This window comes from Capra hircus, chromosome 25, assembly GCF_001704415.2.
Source record: "Capra hircus breed San Clemente chromosome 25, ASM170441v1, whole genome shotgun sequence".
Classification (NCBI taxonomy): Eukaryota; Metazoa; Chordata; class Mammalia; order Artiodactyla; family Bovidae; genus Capra; species Capra hircus.
In genome coordinates, this window is record NC_030832.1 from 30,254,221 (window position 1) to 30,268,015 (window position 13,795).

The following is a 13,795-nucleotide window of genomic DNA, read 5'->3' on the forward strand; positions in this document are numbered from 1 at the left end:
TAGTCCATGGGGTCACAAAGAGTTGGACACAACTGAGAGACTGAATTGAACTGAGATATAACTGAAAATATACTTCAATTTCTTTTATCTGTAGCTTCTTTCAGTAAGCATAATTATTTTGAGAATCATGCACGTTGTTGTCTACAACAATGGTTTGTTTTACTTCTGAGTAAGATTCTGGGGGGGAGGGGGGATGTATATGTGTACCATAACTGTTTATTCATTCAACTGACCATGGACATTTGGACCAGTTTCAGTTTTTGATAATTACAAATAAAGCTGTTATGAATAATCATGTAAAGTTTTTGTATGGACATGTGCTTTCTTTGTATTTGGGTAACTAGTAGAATGGATCACGCTGGATCACGCTGCAGATATGTTTAACTGTTTAAAAAGCTCCCAAACTATTCTCGAAATTGAATGTTTCCACCAACAAAGCTAAAAATTCCAATTTCTTCATATCCTCGCCAACTTGCTATGGTCAATCATTTTATTACATGCATAGTGATAACTGATACATGTAATGACTGAAAATATGAACCATCTTTTCCTGTGCATGTTTGTCATCTGTATATCTTCTTTCATGAAGTGTCCATTTAGATCTCTGACGATATTTTAACTAGGTTGATGGGGTTTTTAATTACATAATATTGAGTTTTCTAAAAATACATTCTGAGTATGTCTTTAATCAAATATATGCTTTGGAAAAATGTTCACATAGCCTGTGGATTATCTTTTAATCTTATCAGTGACCTTTGAAAGATGTAGTTACTGGGTATAAAATTCTAGGTTGGCACTTTTTTTTTCTTTTAAAGCATATTGCTCCATTTTCTCTTTACTTGCATTTTTTTCTGACAAGAACTTTACTGTCATTCTTATGTTTGCCACCCTGAACTTAGCTTTTTCACTTGTGGGACTGTTACTCTGTCTACTTAAGACATTTTCTCTTTCTCACTGGTTTTGAGAACTCTGATTATAACATGTCCTGTTTTCTTTAACTGCCTATAAAGTGTCTTTTTTTTTGCATAATATTTCCTTCATATTTCTTGGGCTTTGACCTGTAGGTTTGTAGTTTTCGTAAGATACTGAAAAACTCCAGACATCATTTCTCTCATATTTTTGTCTCCTTAGGGATTTTAAGAAGATGTACATTTGGCTGTATGAAGGTGACACACAGCCCACTGGTGCTCTGTTCATTTAATAAATTTTCTTTTCTTATGTTTCATTTTACATAGTCTCTATCCCTCTAACTTCAAGTACTCTAATTTTTTCTCCTGCAGTATCTAATCTGCTGTTAGTCACTTACACTTTTAATTTCACACCTTGTAGTTATTTCTAGATGTTCAATTTTGTCCTTATATTATTTAACTTTTTAAACATATAGAACACAACTATACTACACTAACTTTATTAATGTTCTTGGTTGCTATTTCTAACATGTACATCACATCTGGGTCATTTCTGATTGACTGATTTTCTCATTATGAATCATATTCTCTCAACTCCTTGCAAATCTGATTATTTTGAATTAAATGTAACATAATTATTCTAGGATTCAATTACATTCTTAATTGGGTACCACATAATTATTCTAGGATTCAGTTAAGTTGCCTGAAAAAAGGTTCATCCTTTTAGATCATTCATTTAAAATGAATATTAATTCATCTAAAATGAATTTAAAATGAACAAATTTGAGTCAGGTGCACTGAGGTAGATGAACCTAGAGTCTATTATATGGAGTGAAGTAAGACAGAGAAAAATCAGAATCATCTATTAACACATATATATGGAATCTAGAAAAACAGTACTGATGAACCTATTTATAGAGAAGAAATGGAGACACACAAATGAAACTTGTGAACAAAGCAGGGTAAGGAGAATCTAGGAGAACCTGAGAAACTAGCACATTGTGTGTGTGTGTGCTAAGCCAGTCATGTCTGACTCACAGAGACCCCATGGATGGTAGCCCACCAGGCTCTTCTGCTCAAGGGATTCTCCAGGCAAAAATACTGGAGCGGGTACCAATTCCCTTCTTCAGGGGAATCTTCCTGACCTAACGATTGAACCAGGGTTTCCTGCATTGCAGGCCTTTTCTTTACTGTCTGAACCACCAGGAAAGCCTCATATATATAATACACTATCATGTGTAAAATAGGTAACTAGCATGAAGCAGCTATATAACACAGGGAGTCCAGTCTGGCACTCTGTGACAACCGAGATGGGTAGGATGGGGTAGGGGGAGAGAGGCTCAATAGAGGATGTATCCATATATATGGATGTATACATATGTGCGTGTGTATATATGATGGTATATACCTTTGTCTAACGCAATGAAACTATGAGCCATACTGTACAGGGCCACACAAGACAGACAGGTCATGGTAGAGAGTTCTGATAAAATGTGGTCCACTGGAGAAGGGAATAGCAAACCACTTCAGTATTCTTGCCTTGAGAACCCCATGAACAGTGTGAAAAGGCAAAAAGATAAGACACTGGAAGATGAACTCTCCAGCTCAGTAGGTGCCCAATATGCTACTGGAGATCAGTCGAGAAATAACTCCAGAAAGAATGAAGATATGGAGCCAAAGCAAAAATAACACACAGATGTGAATGTTACTGGTGATAGAAGCAAGGTACGATACTGTAAGTAGCAATATTGCAATAGGAACCTGGAATTTTAGGTCCATGAATCAAGGCAAAGTAGAAGTGGTCAAACAGGAGATGGCAAAAGTGAATGTCCACATTTTAGAAATCAAAGAACTAAAATGGACTGGATTGGGAGAATTTAACTCATGTGACCATTATATCTACAACTGTGGGCAAGAATCCCTTAGAAGAAATGGAGTAGCCATCATAGTCAATAAAAGAGTCTGAATGCAGTACTTCGATGTAATCTCAAAAATGACCGAATGATCCCTGTTCATTTCCAAGGCAAACCATGCAATATCACAGTAATCCAAGTCTATGCGCTGACCAGTAATGCTTAAGAAGCTGAAGTGGAACAGTTCTATGAAGACCTACAATATCTTCCAGAAATAACACCCAAAAAAGATATTCTTTTCATTACAGGGCACTGGAATGCAAAATTAGGAAGTCAAGAAGCACCTGGAGTAACAGAAAAATGGCCTTGGAGTACAGAATGAAGCAGGGCAAAGGCTAATAGAGTTCTACCAAGAGAACACCCTGGTCGTAGCAAACATCCTCTTCCAACAACACAAGTGAAGACTCTACACATGGACATCACCAGATGGTCAATACCTAAATTAGACTGATTATATTCTTTGCAGCCAAAGATGGAGAAGCTCTATACAGTCAGCGAAAACAAGACCAGGAGCTGACTGTGGCTCAGATCATGAATTCCTTATTGCCAAATTCAGATGTAAACTGAAGAAAGTAGGGAAAAACACTACACCATTCAAGTATGACCTAAATCAAATCCCTTACAATTATACAGCGGAAGTGAGAAATAGATTCAGGGGATTAGATCTGATAGACAGAGTGCCTGAAGAATAATGGACAGAGGTTCATGACATTGTACAGGTAACAGGGATCAAGACCATCCCCAAGAAAAAGAAATGCAAAAGGGCAAAATGGCTGTCTGAGGAGGCCTTACAAACAGCTGAGAAAAGAAGAGAAGCAAAAAGCAAAGGAGAAAAGGAAAGATATATCCATTTGAATGCAGAGTTTCAAAGAAAGCCTTCTTCAGGATCAATGCAAAGAAACGGAGGAAAACAATAGAATGGGAAAGACTAGAGATCTCTTCAGGAAAATCAGAGATACCAAGGGAAGATTTCATGCAATGATGGGCTCGATAAAGGTCAGAAACAGTATGGACCTAACAGAAGCAGAAGACATTAAGAAGAGGTGGCAAGAATACACAGATGAACTATATAAAAACGATCTTTGTGACCCAGATGATGTGACCACTCACCTACAGCCAGACATCATGGAATGCAAAGTCAAGTGGGCCTTAGGAAGCATAACTAAGAACAAAGCTAGTGGAGGTGATGGAATTACAGTTGGGCTATTTCAAATCCTAAAAGATGATGCTGTGAAAGTGCTGCACTCAATATGCCAACAAATCTGGAAAAGTCAGCAGTGACCACAGGACTGGAAAAGGTCAGTTTTCTTTCCAATCCCAAAGAAAGGTAATGCCAAAGAATGCTCTGGGATTTCTTTGGAAGAAATGATGCTAAAGCTGAAACTCCAGTACTTTGGCCACCTCATGCGAAGAGTTGACTCATTGGAAAAGACTCTGATGCTGGGAGGGATTGGGGGCAGGAGGAGAAGGGGATGACAGAGGATGAGATGGCTGGATGGCATCACGGACTCGATGGACGTGAGTCTGAGTGAACTCCGGGAGATGGTGATGGACAGGGAGGCCTGGTGTGCTGCGATTCATGGGGTCGCAAAGAGTCGGACATGACTGAGCAACTGAACTGAACTGATGCAGAGTACATCATGAGAAATGTTGCGCAGATGAAGCACAAGCTTGAATCAAGATTGCTGGAAGAAATATCAATAATCTCAGATAGGTAGATGACACCACCCTTATGGCAGAAACCAAAGAAAAAGTAAAGAGCCTCTTGAAAGTGAAAGAGGAGAGTGAAAAAGCTGGCTTAAAGCTCAACACTCAGAAAACTAAGATCATGACATCTGGTCCCATCACTTCATGGTCAATAGATGGGGAAACAATGGAAACAGTGACAGATTTTATTTGCAGGGGCTCTAAAATGACTGCAAATGATGACTGCAGTCATGAAATTAAAAGATGCTTACTCCTTGGAAGAAAAGCTATGACCAACATAGACAGCATATTAAAAAGCAGAGACATTATTTTGCCAAGGTCCGTCTAGTCAAGGCTATGGTTTTTCCAGTAGTCATGTATGGATGTGAGACAGTGAAAGTGAAAGTGAAGTCTATCAGTCGTGTCTGACTCTTTGCGACCCCAGCCTATCAGGCTCCTCCGTCCATGGGATTTTCCAGGCAAGAGTGCTGGAGTGGATTGCCATTTCCTTCTCCAAGAGATCTTCCCAACCCAGGAATCGAACCCGGGTCTCCTGCATTGCAGGCAGACGCTTTACCGTCTGAGCCACCAGGGAAGCTATGGATGTGAGAGTTGGACTATAAAGAAAGATTTGAGAGTTGTGCTATAAATAAAGCTGAGAGCCAAAGAATTGATGCTTTTGAACTGTGGTGCTAGAGAAGCCTCGAGAGTCCCTTGGACTGCAAGGAGATCCAATCAGCCCATCCTAAAGGAAATCAATCCTGAATTTCATTGTAAGGACTGATGTTGAAGCTGAAATTCTAATACTTTGCCCACCTGATGTGAAGAATCAACTCATTAGAAAAGACCCTGATGCTGGGAAAGATTGAAGGTGGGAGGAGAACAGGACAACAGAGGATGAGATGGTTGGATGGCATCATCGACTCAATGGACATGAGTTTGAGGAAACTCTGGGAGTGGGTGATAGACAGGGAGGCCTAGCATGCTGCAGTCCATGGGGTCACAAAGAGTTGGACACGACTGAATGACTGAACTGATATACATTTAAAATTATGAGTGATTCACGTTGATGCATAGCAGAGACTACCACAACACTGTAACGCAATTACACTCCAACAAAAAAAATTCACTTCTAAGCTAAATATTTATTTTAAAAATGTGTTAAGGGAGACTGCAGCAATACTCAGTTTAATTATTCCTCAATCTAAGTTAAGACCTTACCATGGACATAACCCAGTGCTCCATGAATCTGGAGGTTTTTCCCATCTTGGTAGGAACAGACACTATTACTGCCTATATGTGAGTGCCAGACACTGTTCTTGCTAATCTTTTTGGATGATTCATTCCTCAGCCTCAAGCAATTTCTATTCATGCATGAGCTGAAAACGAGTCTGCTTAATAATGGAAAGGAATCCTCTGGAGGTTCTGCAACTCCTTCTCTCTAGCCTTGAATCCTAGAACTCCAGCTTCCTTGCTCTTTCTAGATTCTCAGTATCTTCTAATGCAGAGAAGTGTGCTGGGCTCCACCTGGTACCTCAAAACTACCTCCCAATCCCACATGAAAGTCTGAAATTCTCTTGAGACAGTAAGTTGAGACAGTCATAAAATCACTATATAGATTTCCTGTCTCTCAGGCACCACTGTCCTTCACTGCTATAAACCCGGTATCTTGCAAACTTGTTTTATGTCATCTTTTTTTCTGATGGGATAGTAGATTCAGTCCTGTTTACTCTATATTGGTTAAAAGCACAAATCTCTTCATAAGTATTTTTCTTTAGATATCCTACCATCATCCAGCAAATTATTAATTAATTTGATTAACTACAAGTATCAAGAGGGCAGAGCCTTTGGTTTACTTACTGATACTATATCCACAGAAACTAAAAGAGAAGCAGGCACATTTGTTAAATTATCAATGTTAACTACAAATGTACACTATACCACAGAAAAGATTCTGTAGAAAGCTGCCAAACGTCAAATGCAGATGTCTATCACTTAAAACATTTGAGAAGGAACAGAAATTGTAACTTGTTAGTCTTCTTTGTCTGTTTATCTGCTTTGAGTGAAAATAACTAAGAAATTTACATCCACTTGGGAGGAGAACAGCTCTTTGCATTTTCCATCAGTGAGATTTCTGTGTGCTTCTATGTTTACTCTTTATATACACCTAAAATCTTAGGATTGGAATAGTAAGCTCTTTATCTGTAGATCTAAATATCTGTAATTCAGAAAGGCCTCTACTTTAATATGTATAAGTGTGTAATGTTTTCCTACCTCCATATGGTATTAATAAGAAGTTTATAAAGTCTCTAAAATTAAAAGAGTTCTGTTCTGGCAGGCTACTGAGTATAAATAAGGTCCTACATAAACTAAATATTCCTAAAATTACCAGAAAGCAAGAAATTAAATTTCAACACTTTAAATGTGGTAGATTAAAAAATAATTCTTACATAAACAAACTCAAAAACATTTTCTAAATCTAAGTTCAGATAATTTAGGTGAATACCTGCCAACCAAGATCAGTTTAATAAAATTTGGTTTAATAAAACACAGTTATGTATTCTTAGTGTTTTATCAGTGTTAAGTGTAGTACAAGTACATATTTTAATTCTATTTGTCATGTCCTTCCCAAATATATACAGATTTACTGCTCAAATAAGCTACCGTTATTTTTCCTCTATGTTCAGGATTACAAAAACCTTAATTTGACTGAACTGAATCATTATTCTAATGAACTTCATTCAACAGTAATTATGTTTCAGTATGTCGGTTTGAATGCAATTTCCAAGATCTTTAAGTAACTTAAAACCTGAAACTAATATTAAATTGAGTTCTTTAATGGATATTCATTACTTACCTAGGCCATATGTAAGAATGAATATTGAAATATTGATTACTAAATCTACTTTTAAATATATATGGTTTTAGTTTTTAGTTTTATAAGTAACAGAGAGGCTGAATATTTCAGTTAATGAACATGTTCATTTTTGCTAGGAGACTGTATAAGGGATGTGTATGGCTGTAGGAAATTAGTTATGTTTATTCATGATCTTTGCTAAAATGCTAATATGTGACAGGCAGTGTGCAATTATCCACCCCTTCAGTTTTTTTTCCTATGAATAAGTTAGTTACTTTAGTTAAAAGTTACAATTCAAAAAGTTGACATTATTTAAGAAGAATGATTTCTAAAAATATATATATATATATATAACTATGCATGTTAAAATTCTAAGTGCTCTATTATTCAAGGAACAGAACACTTTTGCCCTAAAGTAGTGGTTTTGAAGATATTTGGTTTCCAAACACCCTTTCAACACTCAAAACTTACAGAGGACCTCAATCAGCTTATTTTGTGTGGGTATCTGTGTTTGTGTATCTGTGTGCACATACTGAAAACTGAAAATACATTAAATGCTTATTTACTCATTCGTTTCTAACTAGCAATAATGAACACACTGGACATTAACAACATACTAGTGATATTATAGAATTAATCCTGACTTTATGGAACCCATAAAATTAATCCTTAAGTAAGGTGTCAGTTTGTTCCAGAAAATGAAAGAGTGTCATGAGGACAAAAACTTGAAAACTGAATTTTATTTGCATTGGTTTGTAATCTTTGAATATGAAAAGTAAAGAAATGTGTTAAAATCATACCAATGTTTGTTCAATTTTAAGAGGTTGTTTTGTTATACTTCTGTCTAAGACCTTTTTGCTTGTTTGTTTGCTTTGCTTGCCCCAGAAACAATTAAGTTCCGCAGAAACAACTAAGTTTTCTTCTTGGTTACAATATTCTTGTTATGAACTCTCATCAAATTTTCCACTTTTGAAATTATACATGCTTAATTAACCACAGCCTTAATTTACATCTCTGTTATTTTACACAGTTTATTGTTTTACTTTGATGCTTCCTTTTAAACCCTGCACCCAGCAACAGGCTAGGCTAGAGTTCTTGTTTAGTTGCTAAGTTGTGTCCCACTATTCTGAGACCCCATGTAGTGTAGCACACCAGGCTCCTCTGTCCGTGGGATTTTCAAGGCAAGAATACTGCAGTGTGAGGTATTATAAATAACCAAGACTTCAAGGGAGAGGCTCATGAGGACAGGCTTCTCCTGTCATTACTTTAACAACTTTAAGAGCAGATCAGTGGGCGGAGTCAGGATTTCCAGAGCTTGTTTTAGTTGAGAAGCAAAGAAATTAATAAGATTAATAACCTAAGATCCAGTGGAGCAAGAATGAATGATATAAGGCTGAATGAAGTGATGAAGGTTCACCAGTTGCTTTTTTTGTTTGTTTAAAACATCATTGATACTGTTTTAATGTCCTGTTTTCTGTTTATTTTTTTTAAAATTTATCTACTCTCTGTAACAATTTAGTAGATTCTGCTTTATAAACTAAAATATTTTTAAATGTTATCTTATTCTCACTGACTTCTCAAAATTCAGAAACTCTGAGTCTTGTTACTTTTCATGAAATGAGTTATTTGCAAAGATTCAATAAGAACTGGTTTTCCTATTTACCAGAATATGCCTAGAAAAATTCCAAGGTCTTGTGTGGAATGCCATATTTGAATGTAATGTTTATTTAATCAGATATAATTGGAGACTTTTAAAGAATCAAGGTTGACCTTACAGAGCCATTATTAACAAAATCCTCCTAGAAAAAGTACCCTGTTACCTGGCTTACAGGGTCTAGTCTTATAAGTAGGGAAAAAATATGACTTCCTGGTGGGCCACTGTGGGATATTTAAGGAACTATAAGAAGAAATTCACCCAGATATACAGGTACTGCAGGTGGTGGAGAAAGTTTCCTGAGTTTGACTTTCCAGACTCAAGACAGCAAGTATTAGAGACTTCCAAAAGTACAGTATGAACTTCTGACAAAATCTTCCAACAAAAGAAAACTTTAATCACACCAAATCTAATGAAATCAATCTTTCTTCAGACTATTTTTTTATCAAACAGTGGAAGATTTGTGCTTCAAGGGAACACTATGCATTGTCTACCGTGAACTCTTCAAAATTATGTTTTTCTCATTTCATAAGAACCAATTTCCATCTCTATAAATTATAGATATGTAACAGCAATGCAAAGTAATTTTTATCCACAATCAAGCAAATTTTGTCTTGTAACATTGAGGCTCAACTGACCACCCTCAAGCCAGTTCTGTTTTCATTTTCGCATTCATTTCAATATTCCTCATCTATAATTTTGTCTGTTTTTTGAACTGAGAAAGTTATAATATCTACCCAGTTTCTTCATTACTAATTAAATGAAATCTTTGAAACTTGTACATTTTATAATGTATGAGAGTCATGATTTACCTGTTTTGAAAATCATCTCTTAGCAAACTAATCAACTATACAAAAACTTTAATACTCTCATTCTATTTTCTATCTACAAATACTCTTCAACTCTTTCCTTGTGTTAAAGGTGTTACATTAGAAATTTTTGTTTAAATTCTCTGAAATTCCTTGACTCTCTCAGACAAAATATCAGTCACATTTGGAATGTTTAGAGTCCAAGTTTTAATGATTTGCAAATGTGGACTATATCCAAAAATGAAAATAAAGAGGTGGTTTTGATAGTCACTTACTCACATATACGCTCACATGCAAAGTCTTAAATTTTTAAATAAAGTGGAATCACTGATCCTAAACTGCATATCAGATCATTTCATGCTCTGAAACTGTGAGTGATCTTTATCAGATGCAAAGGTTTCTTCCAAAATATAAGAAGAGAGCTATGTCCACAGAGAAGTACAGAGCACTCATTTTTCAAGATTTGAAGCTGAAACCCTAAGAAGCAGAAAGCTTTGTATGTGACAGCTTAAATGCTTGTAATCAAACTAATTGGCAGCACAGTGACCTGGAATGAGCTGAAAAGCACTATAATAAATGTTTAGCAATCAGTGAAGCAATCCTTTATTATTCAGGCTCACGTTTTGCAGTTTTATCATCTTATAGGATGAAATGGGGGGTGGGGGCGGGTTGGAGAGCAGAAAATAGGAGAAAAGGAGAAATATGTAAATAATTCTATTACTTCAAAAGAGTAAATGAACCAAGAGTAAAACTATTGCTGAATGATGGGAAGAGGAGTTAAAATGTAATAAAATTAGCCTAATGACTAAAATAAGGAGTAAAAACATTAAATGAGCTATCTGTTGCCTAAAGAAATCCTCTGTACATACAAACTGACAGAGTTAGAAATACAGATTCTATTCATGAAAATGTAACGTATTATAGGGCTTCCTAGGTGGCTCAGTGGTAAAGAATTCTCCTACCCAGGCAGGAGACAAGGGTTTGACCCTAGGTCAGGAAGGTCCCATGGAAAAGGAAACCCACTCCAGTATTCTTGCCTGAGAAATCCCATGGGCAGAGGAGAGAGCAAGGCAGGCTACACTCCACAGGGTCACAAAAGAGGTGAACACAATGTAGTGACTAAGCAACCACAAACGTATGATACATGAAACTCACTGGATAATCTTCTCAAACAGAGGAGTACCTGGACCCCTAAAAGTAATTCTAGCAAGAACTCATGCAATCTTCTTCTTGCCCTCTACAAACATAAAAACATCCTACCCAAAACTTGAGAGTCTTCACATAAGTATGACAAACAAACTATGTGGCAGAAAAAATACCAAGTACAGTTAAAGGTCAGATTTCAATAGATATTTAAATGACTCTTGGACAAGTGATATTATAGCAAGAAAAGAAAAGATACAGACATAAATGTGTTAAAACAAATGTGTTTATAATTAAATCAGGTGGTAACAACAACTGCAAAGGTCTCTCAAATTACATTATACATATGTACAACTAAAGTCTACGAACATGTGTTGGGATGACTCCTCAAAAATCTCATGAGAAATTTACTATGAATCAAATGTTTCTAGGTTAGCTGAGGCGAAGGTGTTGAAACTGATACTTTTGAAAAGCAAAAACATTCCCAGGAAATACCACACTTATAAAAAAAAAAAACACATGGGTCAAAGGAGAAATTGCAAAATAAATATTTTCAACTAAGTGAAAATAAAAATATAAATCCAAATTTGTGGAATACAGTGAAAGCAGTCCTAAAGAAACTTTATACCAATGAATCCATATATCAGAAGACTGTTTTAAAATCAATAATCAAGGCTTCCACATAAGGAAACTACCTAATCAGAGCAAATTAAATCCTAAGCAGATGAAAAAAATTAATACAAATTAGAGGAGAAATCAATGAAGTTAAAAACAGAAACTCAATAGAGAAGATCAGTAAAGCCAAAAGCTGGTTCTCCAAAAAGGTCAAAAAAAATCAATAAGCCTCTATCCAGACGAACTAAGAAAAAAGAAAGGAGACATAATTTATTAACACTGGGATGAAAGTGGAGACATCACTACAGATCCTATGGACATTAAGCAAATAATAATGAATATAATGAAGAACTCTATGCCACAAATAATATGACTTGGATGAAATGGACCAATTCCTTGAAAGACGCTTCTGTCATAACTCAAGAAGAAATAAGTAATCTGAATAAGCCTGATTAAATAATTTGAATCAATAATTATCTTCCAAACTGAAAGCACCAGAACCAGATGGGTTTACTGGTGAATTCTATCAAACATTGAAGTATGAAATTATACCAATTCTCTACAATCTCTTTCAGAAGGTAAAAGAAGAAAGAACAGTTTATAACTCATTCTATGAGGCTAGCATTACTTTAATATCAAAACTGGACAAAGATATAAGAAAAAAACTACAGATCAATATATTTCATGAACATACATGCAAACATCCTCAATAAAATATTATCAAATCATAACCAACAATGTATAAAAAGAAATTCACATCACAAATGAGTAGGATGTATGCCAGAAAAGCAAGAAAAATATTTGAATACTAATTAATGTAATCTATCACATCAGCAGACTGAAGGAGACAAATCAGGTGATCATATCAATAAACCAAAAAAAACAAGCATCTGACAAAATCAATACACATTAGATAAAAAACTGTCAGCACACTGGGAATAAAAGGAAACTTCCTATCCTTGATAAAGCATATCTACAAAAAATCTACAGCAAACATCATACATACTGGCAAGAATCTCAGTGCTTTTCTGTAAAACCAGGAACAAGGCAAGAATGTTTCCTCTCATTACTCCTTTTCAACATCAAACTAGATGTCCTAGCTAATTCAAAAAGACCAGAAAAGAAAAGAAAAAGTAAACAGTTTGGGAAGGAAGAAATAAAAATGTCTTTATTCACACATGAAATAATCACCTGTGTAAAAAGTCCAAAGGAAATAGTAAATGCTCTCTTTAGAAATATTAAGTGTAAAGAGTAAGGTTTCAGGAAACAAACTTAATATTACAAAGTTCAATTACATTCCTATAGGCCAGCAATTAACAAGCGGAGTTTAAATTTTAAAACACACTATCACTTACATGAGCACCCCCCAAAGTAAAACATTTAGTTATTAATATAACAAAGTACACACAAGATTTACATCAGGAAGACTACTGTAAAACTCTGATGAACGACATCAAAGAAAAACTAAATAAAAGCCCAGAGATGTTCCATGTTCATGAACAAGAAAATTCAATATTGTCAAGATATCACTTCTTCCCAACTTCATCTATAGATTCAATGCAGTTCCAAGCAAAACACCAGCAAGACATTTTCTGGACATTGACAAACTGATTTTAAAGTTTATATGGGGAGGCAAAAGACCCAGAATTTCCACTTAAATGTTGAAGAAGAAAAACAAAGTTAAAGAACTGACAAAACACAACTTTAAGACTTAATTATAAGTATCAAGTAATATTACTTGTTTATAGTAATCAAGACACTGTGATATTGGCCAACCACCTCCCCCACAAACAAACAAATCCAGACAGATTAATGCAACAGAACTGAGAGATGAAAATAGACACACATAAATATAGTCAAATAATCTCTGAAAAAGAAGCAAAGGGCTCTTCTTTGCCTACCAGTGACAGTCCCTGGTAACCACCATGCTCCTCTCAGTTTTCACAAGTTCAGCTTTTTAAGATTCAACATGTAGGTGGTACCTTATAAGCTAATTAAAAACAGGCAAAGGACCTAAACAGACCTTTTTTCCAAAGAAAGACAGACAACAGGTAGATGAATAGAGCCTCAACATTATTAATCATCAGAGGAATGCAAATCAAAACAACAAGGTATCACTTCACAGATGTTCAGATGGCTTTTATCAAAAAAGACAGGCTAAAAAAACATTGGCAAGGATGTGGAGAAAAGGGACCCTTATATGGTGTTAG

General features: G+C 35.6%; 1 protein-coding gene and 1 non-coding gene across 3 annotated transcripts in view; both read right to left on the reverse strand.

The window, feature by feature from the left end:
- The window catches only part of AUTS2 (autism susceptibility candidate 2), a 1,198,651-nt gene that overhangs the window by 642,835 nt on the left and 542,021 nt on the right, over nucleotides 1–13,795 (reverse strand). The window lies entirely within an intron of this gene.
- Nucleotides 5,031–5,102, reverse strand: TRNAC-GCA. The gene has a single exon. It is a non-coding gene; the product is annotated as a tRNA-Cys (tRNA).